The 21,537-nt window shown below is 41.0% G+C and overlaps 1 protein-coding gene across 1 annotated transcript in view; it reads right to left on the bottom strand.

The window, feature by feature from the left end:
* LOC106603823 (follistatin-related protein 4) overlaps nt 1-13,621 on the bottom strand; it is a 271,754-nt gene extending 258,133 nt beyond the window's left edge. The window contains exon 1 of the mRNA XM_014197993.3: nt 13,416-13,621. The gene's annotated coding sequence lies outside the window, so the exon portion shown is untranslated. The remainder of the gene's footprint in view (nt 1-13,415) is intronic.
* Between the last annotated feature and the right edge of the window lie 7,916 nt (nt 13,622-21,537).

The following is a 21,537-nucleotide window of genomic DNA, read 5'->3' as shown; positions in this document are numbered from 1 at the left end:
CCTCCTCCCAGAGATCAACCAAGTGCTATTCACCAAGCATGGGCTGATTCAGTCACCTGTGAGGAGAACCATCCTACAGCAGTTTGAACTAGCCCTGCCATCACTGTTTAGAAATTGAGACCAAATATGCATTTGCCTGTTCTCTTCTTTGTGGATTTTACACAGTCTAGAGCATTTTAGAGTTGAAGAACACCAACTACAGATACATGTGGTTGTTCGAGCATCTTGAAGACTAAATTCAATGTAGAATAAGTTTAATAGGTGATGAACAGATTATTTTACTATTGTAACATGCAGTGGGGGAAATTATATTGCCCCTGTCAGGAGCCCAGGCTTTTGCCATAGATGGTAGAGTTCTCATCTTGGACCACACATGCTTAAGATTGCATTCTGCTAAGGCACTTGTCTCTCCCTACATTGGTCAGCTACATTGGTGACCAGGGTGGGATCCTTTCAATACGACTATGGGTACACACACTCCTAGAAGAGGAGGAATACTGAAGCATGTGTTATGACAGTTTTACAGTCTCCATCAGAGGCCCAGGCTTTTGGCATAGACGGTAAAGCTCTCATTTCTGGACTGCAGCATTGTAAGATTGTGCCCTCCACTGCACTTGATATACATTGATTGTTAGGTTACACTATATTCAGATACTAAAAATACTACCTGAGAGACACCTTTGCTATTTGTCTCTGTACTCAAATGGTGAATCACTATTTGTGATGGTGTTCTTTGTTTGAATGTATGTGCATGGATTGTACATTATGGAAAACATGTCTCACACTCAGTCATACTTAGTAGAATAATGAATGGATTGGAAAGATTTTGGCATCATCAACGTTTAGAAGGTTAGTAGGAAAGTTTCGAATTTAAACCCCCGAAATATACTCATATTCACTGAACATTTAGTATATGAAACTCAAACATTCATTTCCCAACCACTATTTCTATAATGCCACTGGCTCTTTATCATTATCCATACCTTATATTCCAATGACTCCAACATTATGCATGCCCACCATGGTATTGGGCAGTTGCTATCTGAGATCTCATCTGGTTTAGAAACCAAACTCTGGTTATTTTATTGCAGAGCACATTGCACAACTGTTTTTTGAAGATTGTATTGCAAGGTATGCTATATGTGTAGGCTATGCCATATGTATTGGCTAATATGCATATGCAGCTGTCGTTTTTAAACCTTCATTCTAGCAGTCTTTGGGAGCTAGTTATATCTATTCCTCTTCATCAGACAGCAGGTTGTGTTTTTACGAGTCTGTGTTGACATCGTAGATCACAAGGGGTATGTACAGGAGTACTGATTGGTTACAAGTTTAGCATTCCAGCAAATTTGCCTGAGCAGACAGTGTTAAAATATACTTTTTATGAGAAAATGTGCAAGAATTGAAGGTGCCCAAATGTTTTATAATCATCATAAGAATGTTTTACTGTCATATACAAAAAAAATCTGATCGTCCTCGACGGGGATCGATCAACATCACGTTTTTCAGCTTCAGCCCACCACCTATGTGTAGCAAAGCACTGCTACCAAGCGTTATATTTTACAAGGAATGCTGCAGAAGAAGCAAACTCCTTCGTACGCAACTCTTTTGTCCGTGCGCTCGCAAAGACACAAGGCTGGTTGGTGTACCCCAGCTGGCTAGTGGGCCTGCACACATAGCTGGCTGTTTAAACCTGTTTGAAAACAGCCTATACTATATTTTTCTCTATAAAAGATTATCTGAGCTTCATGCGATTGAACAAGTCACAGGAAGCATGCGCTCATTTCATTGCCTTCCATGTAGACAGAATAAAACAGGGTTGGGTGGATTACTTGAAACATTTACTAGCCTAATGTAAGTCTAGTAATTCATGTATGAATAAATCAGAAACCTACACATATTCAATAGCCTAGAAGAAACAAAGAAATCGAAAGAAAAGGTATTAATTCATTTATTTTAAGTATTTTAACCTGCTAATAATTAATTTTCTTTAAATTTGCTCTAGCATCAAATGATCAATAATGAAATAAAAGCATCAGTAAACATGTCATCCCCCACAAATGATGCAGCGCCCCCAGTTGGGCCAATTGAGATATTGCGTGACGAACACATTTTTGTTAATTACTATAGCTCCCGCCTTGGGTCAATCAGAGTCATTTTGTAAATGCTGGATCTCTATTGTAAGATGCATCATTCACCCAACTCTTGTCAAAATCGGTCCAGTGCTGACTGATATATCGCTTGTGACTAACGTAGGAATAAACAGACGGAGACAGATCCACAGTCCCCTCCCCGATTTCATTGTGGGGGACAAACAGGCGGTACGATAGTTCCTTGAAAAGTAGACTGAAACACCACTTGTTGGATAGGAGTTGCCATTAGCAAGGCACTGCGCCTTGTTCTGGCCGATCCCCTCAAACAACAGCAAGCTCTTCATCGATTGGAGGAGTATTAGGCTACGAGTGATTGACACCAATATGTAATGTCTGACTGTAGCCAAGGCACCAGTTGCATTTTTTCAATATGAAAAGAAGATGGAATGTGACTGACCTGCACAGGTAGGAAAGTGTCCAGATGACTGTGAGCTGATTGACCAGTAGATTAGGTGTGAATGTTCTGAAAGATGATTCTAGATTAATCTGACAATTTTACCATGGACACCTGATGGGCCATCAGCAAAACAATAAATAATATCCCTAAATTGATGTTGGTCATCTGCTATTGTCTGCTTGATTAAAAGCAGCGTTGAGTAAGATTGAACAAAAAAAGAAATATATGGGATGTTTCAAACCAGATTAGTTTTTACAAACTGCCCCTGTAATTCTTTCTTTTAGGTTTTTATTCTGGGCATGAAGATATTTCAACATCATGTCTAAATGATAAGAAACAGCAGAGGGAGCACCCCCCTCTCCACATCGACGGGACAACAGTGGAGAAGGTTGAAAGTTTCAAGTTCCTCGGCGTACACATCATGGACAAACTGAAATGGTCCACCCACACAGACAGTGTGATGAAGGAGGCTGAAGAAATTTGGCTTGTCACCTAAACCTCTCACAAACTTTTACAGATGCACAATTGAGAGTATCCAGTCGGGCTGTATCACCGCCTGGTACAGCAACTGCACCACCTACAAGCTCAGGGCTCTCCAGAGGGTGATGCGGTCTGCACAATGCATCACCGGGGGCAAACTACCTGCCCTCCAGGACACCTACAGCAACCAATGTCACAGGAAGATCAAAAAGATCATCAAGGACAACAACCACCCGAGCCACTGCCTGTTCACTCTGTTACCATCCAGAAGGCGAGGTCAGTACAGATGCATCAAAGCTTGGACTGAGAGACTGAAAAACAGCTTCTATCTCAATGCCATCAGACTGTTAAACAGCCATCACTAACACAGGGAGGCTGCTGCCTACATACAGACTTGAAATCATTGGCCACTCTATCAAATGGATAACTAGTCACTTTATTAATGCCACTTTAATAATGATGTTTGCATATCTTGCATTACTCATTCCAGATGTATATACTGTATTTTATACCATCTATTGCATCTTGCCTATGCCGCTCGGTCAATGCTCATCCATATATTTATATGTACATATTCTTATTCCATCCCTTTACTTAGATTTGTGTTTATTAGGTACTTGTTGTAGGATTGTTAGATTACTTGTTGATATTGCTGCACTGTCGGAACTAGAAGCACAAGCATTTCGCTACACTCGCAATAACATCTGCTAACCATGTGCATGTGACCAATAAAATTTGATTTGTTTGATAAAAAGTTACACTGACATCTCGTGCTTGGCTTCCAAATATAAAGGTGTCCACATAATATTAAAATTGAGGAAGCGTGTTCATAATCATAGTAGGGGTGCTGAGGGCTCTGCAGCACCCCCTGAAAAACGTTATGGTCATAATAATTATTTTAGTGATCCACGGTAGATGTCCCTCCTAACGAAAAGGCAAACATCCCACTGATGTGAGCTGCTGAACAGCGCACTTGCACTTGAGATGCATTTATGGATGAGTGAACTTGCCATTTTCCAAAACTTTTCAATGTAGGCCATTCATATTATATATATATATACATTCCATTTCTCCTTCTCCCAAATCCAGTCAGCTGATGTTCTGAAAGACCTGCAAAATCTGGACCCCTACAAATCAGCCGGGCTAGACAATCTGGACCCTTTCTTTCTAAAATGATCTGCCGAAATTACTGCAACCCCTATTACTAGCCTGTTCAACCTCTCTTTCGTGTCGTCTGAGATTCCCAAAGATTGGAAAGCAGCTGCGGTCATCCCCCTCTTCAAAGGGGGGGACACTCTTGACCCAAACTGCTACAGACCTATATCTATCTTACCCTGCCTTTCTAAGGTCTTCGAAAGCCAAGTCAACAAACAGATTACCGACCATTTCGAATCCCACTGCACCTTCTCCGCAATGCAATCTGGTTTCAGAGCTGGTCGTGGGTGCACCTCAGCCACGCTCAAGGTCCTAAACGATATTATAACTGCCATCGATAAGAAGCAATACTGTGCAGCCGTATTCATTGATCTGGCCAAGGCTTTCGACTCTGTCAATCACCACATCCTCATCGGCAGACTCAATAGCCTTGGTTTCTCAAATGATTGCCTCGCCTGGTTCACCAACTACTTCTCTGATAGAGTTCAGTGTGTCAAATCGGAGGGCCTGTTGTCCGGACCTCTGGCCGTCTCTATGGAGGTGCCACAGGGTTCAATTCTTGGGCCGACTCTCTTCTCTGTATACATCAATGATGTCACTCTTGCTGCTGGTGAGTCTCTGATCCACCTCTACGCAGACGACACCATTCTGTATACTTATGGCCCTTCTTTGGACACTGTGTTAACAACCCTCCAGACGAGCTTCAATGCCATACAACTCTCCTTCCGTGGCCTCCAACTGCTCTTAAATACAAGTAAAACTAAATGCATGCTCTTCAACCGATCGCTGCCTGCACCTGCCCGCCCGTCCAGCATCACTACTCTGGAGGGTTCTGACTTAGAATATGTAGACAACTATAAAAACCTAGGTGTCTGGTTAGACTGTAAACTCTACTTCCAGACTCACATCAAACATCTCCAATCCAAAATTAAATCTAGAATTGGCTTCCTATTTCGCAACAAAGCATCCTTCACTCATGCTGCCAAACATACCCTTGTAAAACTGACCATCCTACCGATCCTCGACTTCGGCGATGTCATTTACAAAATAGCCTCCAATACCCTACTCAATAAATTGGATGCAGTCTATCACAGTGCTATCCGTTTTGTCACCAAAGCCCCATATACTACCCACCACTGCGACCTGTACTCTCTCGCTGTCTGGCCCTCGCTTCATACCCGTCGCCATACCCACTCGCTCCAGGTCATCTACAAGACCCTGCATCTACAAGTCCCCCCTTATCTCAGCTCGCTGGTCACCATAGCACCACCCACCTGTAGCACACGCTCCAGCAGGTATATCTCTCTGATCACCCCCAAAGCCAATTCCTCCTTCGGCCGCCTCTCCTTCCAGTTCTCTGCTGCCAATGACTGGAACAAACTACAAAAATCTCTGAAACTGGAAACACTTATCTCCCTCACTAGCTTTAAGCACCAGCTGTCAAAGCAGCTCACAGATTACTGCACCTGTACATAGCCCATCTATAATTTAGCCCAAACAACTACCTCTTCCCCTACTGTATTTATTTATTTATTTTGCTCCTTTGCACCCCATTATTTATATTTCTACTTGCACTTTCTTCCACTGCAAATCTACCAAATCTACCATTCCAGTTTTTGACTTGCTATATTGTATTTACTTTGCCACCATGGCCTTTTTTGCCTTTACCTCCCTTATCTCACCTCATTTGCTCACATTGTATATAGACTTATTTTTCTACTGTATTATTGACTGTATGTTTGTTTTACTCCATGTGTAACTCTGTGTTGTTGTATGTGTCAAACTGCTTTGCTTTATCTTGGCCAGGTCACAATTGTAAATGAGAACTTGTTCTCAACTTGCCTACCTGGTTAAATAAAGGTGAAATAAATTAATAAAAAATATGAAATGTGTGTGCAGTACTATGTTTTATAAATTAATTTGTTTTAAGCATCAATTTATCGAAACATGTTTTCTTTCTCTAACTGCGAGCAGCACCTGTCAAACTCTGTAATAACTCGGAAAACACAGGGACGTCATTGTGCACAAGATTTGAAGGCTTTTATCAGAGGACCCTGGAGTTTGCCAAAAATCTAGACTAGAATCGTCAATCTCCCGCCATATAAAAATGACTGACAAGGCAGCACTGATCTGAGTGAATATATGTTGATCGAAATAATGAGAAAGTCGATACATGTGACTTGATGGTAAGAGCCCACTAATAGATTGACATGCAGTCCCTTTAAAATCATAGGCTATGTTTCCATTTCTATACAATGAGTATTTCTTACCAGTATTGGCCTTTTACCAGATCCGAATATTTTCGCATGAACTGTATAACTGATCAAATTTCTGTAGGCTATATAGATAATATTCTGCTCATGTGAAGAAATGTATTGTAGGCCCAAAACACAGCAGTACATGATTTAATGAAAAGCATCAAAACACTGTTTGACATTCTGTAGCCCTTTACACTCGTAAAACGTATACAGGTTGAAAATGGCAGATTTTAAATTGCTTCTAAATTGGAACGTTGTGGCTGTACAGTAATATGCTATACATGACATCAGAGCTCAGGCTCTGTGCTTCACAGCGCTGTATGGGGTTTGACTGACAGCCATTCTGAACTTTAGCACAGCACACGACAAGAAGTTTCCCCCAGTTGAAACCGGGATTCATCTGTGAAGAGCACACTTCTCCAGCTTGCCAGTGGCCATCGAAGGTGAGCATTTGCCCACTGAAGTCGCTTACGACGCTGAACTGGAGTCAGGTCAAGACCCTGGTGAGCTTCCCTGAGACGGTTTCTGACAGTTTGTGCAGAAATTCTTCAGTTGTGCAAAACCAGAAAACCCTCAAAACTTGAGACGTCTGCGGCCTTGTGTTGTGTCACAAAACAGCACATTTTGGAGTGGCCTTTTATTGTCCCCAGCACAAGGTGCATCTGTGTAATGACCATGCTGTTTAATCAGCTTCGGCATATGGCACACCTGTCAGGTGGATGGATTATCTTGGCAAAGGTGAAATTCTCAATAACAGGGAGTAAACAAATTTGTGCACAAAATTTGAGAGAAATAAGCTTTTTTTTTGCATATGGAACATTTCTGGGATCTTTTATTTCAGCTCATGAAACATGTGACCAACACTTTACATGTTGCGTTTATATTTTTGTTCGGTGCTTTGATGTCATAGAAGCAAGACAAACACCCGTGAGTCCAAATGTGCACTTCACATTTCCATAACCTAAAACTCATGTAATATACAGTGTCAATGTTTATGATCACCATGTTTGATGTACAGTTACAAGATGACATGGCGTTATACCCTGGGTTGTCCTGAACAGAATGAGCCTACTGTACAGTGCGTTTGTTGTATTGTGAAGAAAATTTGCTGCGAACCATCTGAATGCACTCATAACATTATATACACACCAAAATTACGATCTGCTTCTCTGAATTGCCTTTTGAAAGCTTAACACTATAAAACCGTATTTTTAATAATTTAGCTAGCCATGTTGGCAATAAAACAAGCTTTCAAATTATACATTTAAAGGCGGGGATGCAGGGCTCGGCTGTGTTCCAAACAAAACAATTACAAGTGTGGTTGTTCTAGTCCCTAAACAGTATAGCTTGGAGAGCTCAAAAAGCACCTAAATAACCACGTTTCCACCCCCAGGTTTTATACGCATAGTCATACCGTGTAAAACAATCACCACAGCTGTGATGGAAACAGAAAGCTGCGGTACAATTTTATAATTGCGAACAGATAATGTGTTAGTTCGACATTGTGGGATCTTTTTGTGTCTGTAAAATTAATTATGCGAGAAATGGCGGTGTAAAGTTAACTTGGAATCACGCGATGATATGGTGTGTGGTCCTCTCACTACTACTCCGGAAAGCATGCAGTTTATTAGGCTACAGATGAAATAAATGATGATGACCACAGGGGTGAAAGTGCACGGTGATCTTAATGCTCCTTTCCAATAAGTATCGAGGGTCTTATTCTGGTGACATGATGATCGAATATTGACAGCCATTTGACAAATTAAAATATTCTCGCTCTTATCCACAATAATCTCATCATGTAGGATACCGGTAGAGTTGAACATGCGATGGAAACTGATTTATTCGGTACACGAAAATGTAAGCGAAAAAGTACATTTTGAGTGCACTACGTCATCATGCAGTGATTTTTATCGACATCAACTCCATTTGATGAAAACATACCACTGGTGGGAAAATGCGCGTATTTTATTTATGGGGATTCTAGACTTTTCGCATGAAAATCTGTCGCCAATTGGATGTAAACCTAACTACAGTCGAATACCCTTCTATGAGTCATAGGTACATTGGAAATACTTAAACTGTGTACACTTTGGAGAGGTGTGTGGACACTTGGAGACAACAGTTAGTCCTCTCACTCAAACCCTTTCAAAACATGTTGTCTTATGTTGCACCGACCACACATATTCAAATCATGTTACTAAATATATCGAGAATATTTTCTGATTTTGTTATCATCAAATGCGGTGAAAGGTACAGTAAACGTAAATTGCGCATAAAATCAACTGTGTAATGTTTGGATTGAGTCTTGTGTCAGGTGAATCGTTAATAACATACTCAGAAACACAAACAAGCAATAGGCCACAGCTCGCGTCACAGCTGCTTCCCGCCAAAATACAATGAACCTCGAGGTATTGTTTCCCACAGCGCTCTGTACGTAGCGATGGACCCGTAGAGATGGACCCGTAGCGATGGACCCGTAGAGATGGACCCGTAGCGATGGACCCGTAGCGATGGACCCTAGCTGGCGCGCTTTGCTTCTTGTTTTTGACGCCATAAACCAGCTCCGCCTCGATTTTGCCGCCCGCGGCCCTATTTCCATTGAAGTCAATGAGATCTTTGCTTGTGTAAGCGCCTTAACGCCAGCACTCTGAAACAGAGACAAGAATGGCAGTAAACCGGCAGTAACCAGATGGCCCATATCTTTCCTATAATGCCCCAGACACTAAAGCAATGTATTGAACTTAAAGGGGTTCTGTCCGAATACCCTTACTTGCGTTCTACATAGTAGGCATTTAGGGCGTGTGAAAAAATGTAGTATGCTTTAAATGCCAGGATGTCGTACTCATTTCGGTTTTTAATCTAATAGAATTCGCTGCAAACTATTGAGGAAGATAATCATCTTTCGAGACCCAGGTGTATTTGACGTTTATTGGGATGAACTAAGCGATATCCGCTAGATGGGCAATCTGCAAAATCAAAACTGTCTATATCGTAAAAATATACATAAACAAAATGAGTTTAGGGATTAGGCTTAGTAGTGTGACTAAGTTTAGGGTTAAGATTAGGTTTAAAATCTGATTTTATGACTTTGTGGCTGTGCCAGGTAGTGCAGAGCTGCCTCCAGAACAAGATTCCTGACGAAAAACACTAATCTGCGTATGACAACAGCTGATAATCAATTGAGGGGACTAGCTGTACCAAAATTAACGATTGGAGGGAATCAACGCAATTGCGCATTAAATTACCCATTCTGAGTAGGATGAGTTTATGCTGAAATTTGTTGCTTACTGCCTTCGTGTTTTACTAAACAGTAGGCAAGCAAGATTGTGGACACTGCCCATGACTGCGTGCTGACAGGCCTGTACCAGCAAGGCCTGTAACAGCAAGGCCTGTACCAGCAAGGCCTATACCAGCAGCTCTGATGGGTGTATTGTTTAATGTTATTACTCAATATGCTGAGTAAGAAATAATGTTTACACAACACAAAATCTAATTTGGTCATCATCATAGTTTAGAATTCTTTGAAGCAAAAATATATTAGCAAATTCTCTAACTCAATTTTCACATCTAACAGCACACAGATAACCACTAACGACACACTTGCTGTCCAACATCATTTGAGAGTCAAGCACCTCTAATAGGAAGTAGGATTCTCAGTAGCTAGCAACTATCCTTTCTGGGAGACCTTACAATTTATTATTGTCTGACACTTTCTCTTGTCCCCGCTCTATCTCTATAGAACAGAGACTCAGAGCTCTAGGGCCCAGAAAATAATAAGACAGAACCTACTCACTTCCATAGAAGACACCTGCCTACTTCGCTGGAGAGAGGGCCTCTGCTCTCTTGGCTGACATTGCCTTTCCTTTGACAAGATTCTGTGACCAGGTCTGTAGCCTAAGGGTGTTAAAGCTCGCATACAGCTTGTCAGTTAGTGAGAGATACACACCGTGACCTGTTAAAGCCAGAGAAGTAGAAAAACCCCACAGGATATTACACGACTTCAAGACGAAAGGAGTACAGCAATAACGTACTACCGGGTGGTCTTGTCTTGCAGATCAAGTAGTTGCACTTGCTGATATTCTGATATGCCTGTGAAATTCAAGTGAAACTGGCATAGGAGAAGTGCAGCTCTCTCTCTCTCTCTATTACATATGAATTGAAGCAACCAATCACAATCCTCCTACACTGCTCTCATCTGATTCTGTGATTCAGACAGCAAGCCAGCCACACAGCACTATTTGTTCCAACAGTATTGGCCATGCACTGAGCTCAAACCGCTGGCTCTAAATGTAATGCAGTAGAAAAGGTCATTCCAAAAGTTCCACAAAAGTGATCAGAATGTCAAGTGAACAACCAGCAAGCCATTCACCGTACATTGGATCCAGTGCGCTTATGAAAACGCAATAAACGAGAAGAACATCTAATATTGGTCTCTTATGTTTCAGAGTCTTACTTATTATAGCCATGAAGTAATAATGTTGAAGTCTCATTATGTTGAAGCTTTCAATATATTCTCAATACAATGTCGTACAGTAGCTAAGCCATTCAGTTTTTATTAAATCTGTTGTTAATGTCATTTCATAAGTTAAGTAAACAAGTCGTCTTGTCTGGTCGACTCAGTAAGACATGTTTGATCTGCTAGTGCACACTGTGGGCAGTGAGTCACTCATCATTTCTATCATGTTTCTATATTGGTGCGTGAGTCAATAGATTAGTCATGTGAATGTATTATATAAACACATTTATTGCACATTAGCAAGGATCAAAGTGATTTGAATTATATTGCATGCAAATATGTATGTTTCTGTTGTAGACTTAAAAGCACTATAGCCCAAAAAATAAAGATCTATATTATTTCTGCATTCTTTTTTGTTTTCAACTGAGAGATATAGTAGCATTGCCCTAACTACATTGGATAACGATATTGGTTGCATATTGATATGATTAGAATGATTTCAATAACAATCAGGTTAAGTAAATCAGTTTCCACTCCAGAAGAATAGCAAATGCAAATAGAAAAATAAATGCTGCTACATTTGCATTCAAAGGTACTCTCACTAATATGTCCCATCTGTCAAAGTAAGTGTTCTAGCAACAACAATGGTATTACACGAGCAGTGAACAGAAACAGTGACTGGCAAAACAAATCACAAAAAAATAAGCAATTCTTGAAATGTAACACCCACTCTTCATTTCAGCTTCACATCATGCTACCAACCATGATCAATAACAGAGCAGCATCATACTATTACTAGTTCTAGTTCTAATCAAAGGCCTCCATTCCCTCTGTAGAACTGTACCACAAATATAATGGCACATGTATTCCCCACTGCAGTAAGAGAACACCTTTGAGGGAATCGGATAATTAAATCCGGGGATAATAAAGAGTCAGAAGAAATCAGAGAGCCTATCGGAGGAAAATAAAGAATACTATAATGTATCCCTATGAAGGGAATGCCTGGAAAGGAGCTTCCACTCTAACCATTCGTGTTGGAGGAGAGGAATATGAGTGTGTATGAGTCATTATATCCTATTTTCCATGGAACTGCAACGGTAGTAATCTATGGGACACGGACCCATAATGTCAGTTAATAAGTTATTGACACGAATAGATTTTCAGCCGCAACAAACAGTCAGTAAGTCAGTCACTTCGTGATGCAGTTTAAGTTGTGCTATAGGCTACGAACACTGGGAATATAGATAGGGGTAAAGAAAATACAGCAGCCTAGGCTAAGCCGTAGCGAGCATCTCCTTGCACATTTTCCGAGACACCGTGCAGAAATGACAGGTTACAAGATTACAGGTCGTCATTCAATCGTATAGGGCTCTAAATTAGTTGTAGGTAGTTGCAGGCACTCACGTCGTGTTCTGAATGCTGAACTTATTTTTTAAATGAAAGGAGATCCACCCACGGTGTATGCGGTGACTGAAAGAACCCCGTAGGAGTGAATGGACTTATTTCAGCACCATGGACAGCTCCATTGTTACCGCTATACAGTGCGCAAAAGTCATTCATACACACCATAGCCATACACGCTGCTATATACTGTTTTCTCACAAATGTCCAACTTCTCAGCTACAAGCTATAGCCTACAGGCTGACTGTAAAATTATAGTGGTTTTGGAGAGTGTACAGAATGTATGGCCACACGGATTTGACGCTGCCTCGGTGCGCAAGACCCGTGCGTTTCTCCTGTTCAGGAATTTCACCATGCACGTTTCATGAGGCACCTCCAATTGAACACAAATGCATTAGGGCTGCCGATTGTTTCAGGAGTCCGTCGTGCACTGCCAATGAGTCACACTACGGACCTAGGATGCAGAAATGTGGCTGCGTGTCCCATTGATATTATTTTAGTACAATGCTGACCACATCCAGGGCATCCAAACAGAATTCAGTGACAGAGAAAAAGGGGCCAGTATAACCTTTCCCGGCCGGAACATGTTTCTGTGAAACTGTGGCAAGATAAATAAAATATGTCTTGATAGCCTAAGTTAAAACATAAACCGTTAAGAAAGCCGCAGGAGTAGAAGCCTATCTGACAGACTATAAGAATATTGGTAACGAATGCTAGTCAACCTAAAACGAACGTGTTATTAACTATAACAGCTGCTGTGTCCGAGGAGAATAGTCTACTCCAACATTTATAAAGGTATTGTATTATAGTACCATTATTGTCATTGACATCCCACCCATGTGTTGAGAATTACATTTAAATGGGTTAAACCTATTTCTGTGACAGGGAATGTTGGAGTAGCCTATACTGCATAATTAATACACATTTTCTCAATTATTCAGAAAACTGATTAAAAAATCCTGTCGCATTTGTCTTCTTCATTCATTAGTTGTCTTATCCAATCACACGCAGATATTACAAAACGCCCAGATAACATGCAACATATAATGCATTTCTAAATGATCAAACAAGTATTGTCAATTTCTCCCATTCAAACACAATTGCCTTCTTACCTGTCGTATTCCACTAGCGAGGAAAAATAAATATGCCACGACAGATGTACGATTCAGTGTATGGTGCGCAACGACTTTCTTAGTTCCAGCCTCAGCCCGGTTGCAGATTAGTCTCGTGTGTGACGGGCTTTATTGAATTAGGCTCGCGAATAAGCATGCGTTGGATGTTCCCACTTCTAGCAGCGGTGCTCCATTCTCCAGCTCTGAGTGCCTCTCACTACCGGCTTGCCCTATTTCAACGGCTTTAGTCTACACTTCTTTTGACGTCACCCGCTGCATACAAATATCTGCAGATTCCGCGCCACGAGCGACACCTGTGTCCACGTTTACGTGGCATGTTTGACCTGTGAACCCCAACTGGGCAGGTAGCCACGGAAACTGAAAAACTGTTATATAATAAGCGTTAAGGGGCTTGCTCTTACATTATTATGCCAAGTCTTACAATGCATTATAATGCCAACATAAGGAAGGCCTATTCCACCTCTCAGTGTTAAAGTTACCAATGTGTTCACTTAGTTATTATCATCATTCTACTTACATGAACTTGTTTTTATTTGTTAAGCTTGGCAAACAGTACTGTCATTACATTGGTAGACATGCACTGTCATTGATATGACAGGCTTTTTTCTCTACCCTGTTATAGCAGTGCCAAATCTGTCAGCACAGACCCTTATTCAATTACTGCATCAATGGCTAATCAACATCATGCTATTACTTTTCAAAAGCAATTATATGCCAGGGACAGATGCTTTGCCATATCAGAACACATTTCAGAGATGATACATTGTAGTCCAGACAATCTGTCAGGATACAATTAATTATGAAAATGAATTTTACAGCAGACTACCTAATGTCCATCAGTAATGTCAGGTGTTTCCATGGTTAAGCCCCTCTTAAACATCATGGAGTTGGTGGCTCCTATCTGCTAGGGTCACATTTCTCTATCCTCCTAATGGTTAAGGATCAATTCCATGGTAATGGATTATGCTGAGAGAGTCTCTCTCTCTCTCTCTCTCTCTCTCTCTCTCTCTCTCTCTCTCTCTCTCTCTCTCTCTCTCTCTCTCTCTCTCTCTCTCTCTCTCTCTCTCTCTCTCTCCTTACGTTGGCCTTCTCTCCTTATCCAGCATGCCACACTATGGAATCAAAAGGCTTGCACTGCTAATACATTTTTTTTTATTTTGTTGATAAATATTTCAGAGCTGTATGCAATTTTGATGGAGGCCCCATTATGGTATCTTGTAAGGATTGATAATACCACCATGTGTTGTGTCTCTCCCTGCTTAAACACAATTGTTAATTGAGGGAAGTCCTCAAGTGAGATGTAAAGTGAGGGGATGTAGAGTTCAACAAGAGATGGGTCAGTGTGAGGAGGTTAGCCTGAGATGGAAGTAGTCTTAGTTTGCCCCTTACCATAGATCTAGTATTAGATCACCCAATCCCATATCTTGACTTTAGGGCAATTCCATAGCAACGGAATTAAGGTGAGACACAGATATATTGATTTCAAAGTTTATCAAACCATATAACTCTATGTATACCAGACAAAAACTATTGGTTTCAGAGTTTAACAAACCATAGAACTCTATGCACAAGGACTACTTTTAACAATTTCCACAGACAATTTCACAAAAACACATTTACAGAGAGAACTGTGCAGACTCAACATTTGGTAACAGAATACAACTGATCAGTTTTTCCAGTAAATGTACATTTTATTTTATTTACTGTATAAATTGCTCAAAGTAGTCATTGTGCATTGAGTTGTATGGTTTGTTAAACTTTGAAATCAATGTTTCTTGTTTGGTATCTGAGTCTCACCTTAATTCTGTTACTGTGGAATTGCCGTTAGGTCAAGATATAGGGTTGGGTGTTCTGATACTAGATCTATGGTAAGGGGCAAACTTAGGCTACTTCCATCTCAGGCTAACCTCCTCCATTGACCCATCTCTTTTTAAAATCTCCATCCACTCACTTCCTCATTCCTTCTCACTTTCCCTCAATTAACCATTATTTTTAAGCAGGAAGAGACACAATGCATGATGCTATTACCGATCCTTACAAGATACCAGAATGGGGACAGCTCTGAAATATTTATGCTCATTGTAACATTTATCAAGATAATAAATAATTGTATTAACAGTGCAAGCCATAGACTGCTGCATGCTGGATAAAGAGAGAAGGCCACCGTAAGGAGAGAGACACAGAGAGGGAGAGAGAGACAACAGAGGGAGAAACAAAGAGAGAGAGAGATATATACAAAGGAGGGAGAGAGAGAAAGAGAGCGAGAGAGAGATACAAAGGAGGGAGAGAGAGAGAGAGAGCGAGATGCAAAGGAGGGAGAGAGAGAGACCAAAAGAGGGAGAGACACAGAGAGGGAGAGAGAGAGGGAGGACCAGAGAGACACACAGAGAGAGAGAGGAGAGAGATAAGACAGGGAGCGCAAGATACAAAGGAGGGAGAGAGAGACAGAAAGGAGACAAAGTGAGACAAGGGATGTGAGAGGGAGAGAGAGATCGAGGGCAAGAAAGAGAAAAGGAGATGGGGAGAAAGAGAAAAATGAGAAGGAGGGAGAGGGAGGGAGGAAGAAAGAGAGAGAGAGAGAGAGAGACAAAGGGAAAGTGTATTGCATTTCCAAAATAGATAATCAGGGAAGATAGTTGAACCAGTACACAGTTATATCTGATAGGAGGGGAGTTAGCGCCCCTAGCTTGGGATTTTCATTTTGATTTACAGACATTATCTCATAGTGCTTACAGCCTCCCGTTGCCTGAAACAACTCAAGTAAATAAACACAGATACCAAGGTAATACCGTACAAAATGATTGTTTCAGATGTACAACGTCCATGATGATAGAATAAATGTTTTTCCTAGTAGGTGAATAAACAGCATCAATGCCTGGATGACCAGATTCATACAGTATCTAGGAAGTTACAACATTTACATATTTTGATGAGCACTTTTTGGCAGTGGAATTTAATCACATCATTCCTTCACTGACACTGCATAATTTGCTGATACATTGATTATGAATCATTTGTAACTCTTGGTACTGTGGGTAAAAGGGGGGGTGTCATACTCAGACAACTGGAGTAGAGATGCTATAGCGTAGATCATCGAATGATGCATCATAATTTGAGGCATGACACTCTCTCCATTATAAAAATATATTGTTTATTATAAATCCAGAGTTAAGAACACTGTGTGATATTTTGGTCAGAGACCTTCATTAAACACCTTGGTAGGTAATCACAACCTGCATTGTCTCATAACAATGAGGAAAAAGCTGTAACATGCTATCCAATGTAACAACCTAACCAATGTAACAACCTGTCCAATGTAACAACTTAACCAATGTAACAACTTAACCAATGTAACAACCTAACCAATGTAACAACCTGTCCAATGTAACAACTTAACCAATGTAACAACCTGTCCAATGTAACAACTTAACCAATGTAACAACCTAACCAATGTAACAACCTGTCCTATGTAACAACTTAACCAATGTAACAACTTAACCAATGTAACAACCTGTCCAATGTAACAACTTAACCAATGTAACAACTTAACCAATGTAACAACCTAACCAATGTAACAACCTGTCCAATGTAACAACTTAACCAATGTAACAACCTGTCCAATGTAACAACTTAACCAATGTAACAACCTGTCCAATGTAACAACTTAACCAATGTAACAACCTAACCAATGTAACAACCTGTCCAATGTAACAACTTAACCAATGTAACAACTTAACCAATGTAACAACCTAACCAATGTAACAACCTGTCCAATGTAACAACTTAACCAATGTAACAACCTGTCCAATGTAACAACTTAACCAATGTAACAACCTAACCAATGTAACAACCTGTCCTATGTAACAACTTAACCAATGTAACAACTTAACCAATGTAACAACCTGTCCAATGTAACAACTTAACCAATGTAACAACTTAACCAATGTAACAACCTAACCAATGTAACAACCTGTCCAATGTAACAACTTAACCAATGCAACAACCTGTCCAATGTAACAACTTAACCAATGTAACAACCTAACCAATGTAACAACCTGTCCTATGTAACAACTTAACCAATGTAACAACTTAACCAATGTAACAACCTAACCAATGTAACAACCTGTCCAATGTAACAACTTAACCAATGTAACAACTTAACCAATGTAACAACTTAACCAATGTAACAACCTGTCCAATGTAACAACCTAACCAATGTAACAACCTAACCAATGTAACAACCTAACCAATGTAACAACCTGTCCAATGTAACAACTTAACCAATGTAACAACCTGTCCAATGTAACAACCTAACCAATGTAACAACCTGTCCAATGTAACAACTTAACCAATGTAACAACTTAACCAATGTAACAACCTAACCAATGTAACAACCTAACCAATGTACCTAACCAATGTAACAACCTAACCAATGTAACAACTTAACCAATGTAACAACCTAACCAATGTAACAACCTGTGCAATGTAACAACTTAACCAATGTAACAACTTAACCAATGTAACAACTTAACCAATGTAACAACCTGTCCAATGTAACAACCTAACCAATGTAACAACCTAACCAATGTAACAACCTAACCAATGTAACAACCTAACCAATGCAACAACCTAACCAATGTAACAACCTGTCCAATGTAACAACTTAACCAATGTAGAACCTGTCCAATGTAACAACCTAACCAATGTAACAACCTGTCCAATGTAACAACTTAACCAATGTAACAACCTGTCCAATGTAACAACCTAACCAATGTAACAACCTGTCCAATGTAACAACTTAACCAATGTAACAACTTAACCAATGTAACAACCTAACCAATGTAACAACCTGTCCAATGTAACAACTTAACCAATGTAACAACCTAACCAATGTAACAACCTGTCCAATGTAACAACTTAACCAATGTAACAACCTAACCAATGTAACAACCTAACCAATGTAACAACCTGTCCAATGTAACAACCTAACCAATGTAACAACCTAACCAATGTAACAACCTGTCCAATGTAACAACTTAACCAATGTAACATTAATATCTCCAGATCAAAAATTCACCCACTTTAAAAGACTCATTTTCTGTGACGACCCTCAAAAGGCTGAGGTTTCAGGAGTGATTACATTCTAGCGAGAAACAAAAAGGCCTTTTTATCCAAAGGACCGGGTCGTTTGATTGTCAACTGCTGTTCCTGCAGTAGTGGTAAAAGTCTTTGATATGAAAGTCAAGTCTAACACAATGTTTCCAAGTGAGACAGAAGTCTTTCTACATGCTTCAGCTGTCTCCTCTGACTCTGACATACTGTAGTTGGATCTGCCATCATGACAGGCCTGTTTAAAGGGTTTTCCCCCTGTACCCCAATCTGTAGGCTATAAACTTGGTGCTGAAGATTCTGATGCGTTTAACTGACTACCTCCAATGAAAGGGATCAGTGTTCCATTTGGTTGCTACTAATGTCATGTGATGCTGGTGTGTGACGTTTGTAATGTAGTAGGATATTGATGCACCTCATCTGATCTAACAGTAAACAGGCTTTGTAAGAGCAGTGGGAAGCACTTTATATTTCTACAGTATTATAATATTTGATTATATGATTGATGACAGTGGTGCAGATTTAGGACAGGGCAAAATAAAGAGAGATTTGAGTCCGGAATGCTACGGGAACTGGCCATCAAAACTAATGGAGAAATGTGTTGGGGAATCTGTTCTGCATTAGATCTGTATTTTATACCTATAGCTCCTACCTTTATCAAGTAATGGGTGAGTGCACACCATTCTGATAAAGTGTTCACATATAGTACATACAGAGAAAGAGAGAGAGAGAGAGAGAGAGAGAGAGAGAGAGAGAGAGAGAGAGAGAGAGAGAGAGAGAGAGAGAGAGAGAGAGAGAGAGAGAGAGAGAGAGGAGAGAGAGAGAGAGAGAGAGAGAGAGAGAGAGAGAGAGAGAGAGAGAGAGAGAGAGAGAACAAGAACTAGAGAGCCACTCTAACTAACTACCAATCTGTGGATTCCTCTAAGGCCATTCTTTAACAGTCCCTAGTCATTGCAATGCACACACATTTCATCCATAGCTATTGATGAAAGCATATGGAATGTACTCATAATGCCAACAGCACTCTGGTGTGAGGGGGAAAATGACAGAGACAGCGAGCGTTGGGAGCTTATGAGAGTCAAATCAATCACACCTAAATGCTGTAAATATTTATCGATCCATGGAGCCAGTAAAGACCTCAGCCCATGCATGACTGTCTGTTGCTGAGAAGATTTTTGCATATCAACTGGCTGCGGCCCACTTAGTTTTCATGAACTTCATGATGCCTGTTTTATGAGTATTTTAGGTGTATTTATCCCCCCCCCACCCCCCGCCTCATTGCTTGTTTGGTAAGGGTTTCATTTGACAGCAGGTGATAGAGCTGCATTTCTTGCAGCCTTGGCTTACTTAAAGGTCCCCCACACACTCCCACTGACCCAAGCAGCTAGCAGACAGCACTAGTGGATAGAGCCATATTTCTCCTTTACATCCCCTCTCCTTCCCCATTACTCTCCCTCCCTCCCTGCACTGTGCTCTGGCTCTGGCTCTGTCATGCTCTCTCCCGCCACTGTCTATTGAAAAGAGCCATGCTGAAAATGTGTGGATCCCAAATGGCACCCTATTCCCTATATAGTGCACTGCTTTTGACCTCTCTCCCCCTCTCTCTCTCTCCTTGATATTGTTTTTTGTTTCTGCCACTGCCTCCGATGTGATGGCACAAGGGCCCTAGATGACAACAATGAGATAGGGCTAACAGCAGCGAGAGGCAGGGGGCTCAGGGTAATGCTGTTACAGCTCTTACTTATGACCAATATTTCACCCTGATGGTAAAACCTGTCTGTCCTGCCTGCTGATGGCAAAACCTGTCTGTCCTACAGGAGTTAGCTAACACCTTCAGAATGGAAGTTATTCCTCTTTCTTTAAGACAGTTGTTTGTTGATACTCTACTGTTTGTTGTGTGTGTGTTCATTTCTTGCATGGTCAGAGACCTTCATCAGACGCCGTCTGTAGACTCTATATGGTCTACGGGTCCTGGTCCTCTCTCCTGACATCTGCCATGGGCTTGCTTGCAAATATCTATACTTTTCCTGTCTAGCGTTTCTTTGTTTGGCCGCTACCATTAACCCAGACAGGCTATGAAGCCCACATAATCCGATTTCGTTTAAATTTTTTCGCTAATACCGACACAAAGCATCTACGTTTTAGGCCATGTCATGCTGTGCTGAAACAGATCCTACTTTCTTTCAGCCATTCAGACCTGCCAACCATTTTAGTGACTGGGTGTTGGAGTAGGAGACTGTGTTGAAACTAAATTCTGCACTGGAAGAAGAAGAAGAAGAAGTACCAACCCATGTACAGACAGAACAGTAAGCCTCGCAGTGAAAATATCAAGAAGACAAAAGGCATACAGCCTCTGTCATAAAGAGGACAAAGTTAAGATTAAAAATGCACAATTGCCTCTGACTGGCCTCACGTTATTAACAGCTATAATTCCATGACTGGGACAATCTGCCAAAGAGATTTTGCGGATAAAACAAGTGGGATTCAGTATCGTAATCTGTGACAGCAAACAGACAGTGCTGGGACTGTGAAGGGAAAGATGATGGGAGTGGGTTAGAAGCGAGGAAGGGCTAGAAGCGAGTAGGGAGAGTTAAAGCAGACTGGGGGAGGTCTAGTAGGGACTAGGGAGAGTTAAAGCAGACTGGGGGAGGACTAGTAGGGACCAGGGAGAGTTAAAGCAGACTGGGGGAGGGCTAGTAGGGAGTAGGGAGAGATAAGCAGACTGAGGGAGGGCTAGTAGGGACTAGGGAGAGTTAAATCAGACTGGGTGAGGGCTAGTGGGGAGTAGGGAGAGTTAAAGCAGACTGGGGGAGGTCTAGTAGGGACTAGGGAGAGTTAAAGCAGACTGGGGGAGGACTAGTAGGGACCAGGGAGAGTTAAAGCAGACTGGGGGAGGGCTAGTGGGGACTAGGGGGAGTTAAAGCAGACTGGGGGAGGGCTAGTAGGGACTAGGAAGAGTTAAAGCAGACTGGGGGAGGTCTAGTAGGGACTA

Source organism: Salmo salar, chromosome 04, assembly GCF_965601325.2.
Source record: "Salmo salar chromosome 04, fSalSal1, whole genome shotgun sequence".
NCBI classification, from domain to species: Eukaryota; Metazoa; Chordata; class Actinopteri; order Salmoniformes; family Salmonidae; genus Salmo; species Salmo salar.
The sequence above is the reverse complement of the archived record's forward strand: the minus strand, read 5'-3'. Positions and strand labels throughout refer to the sequence as shown.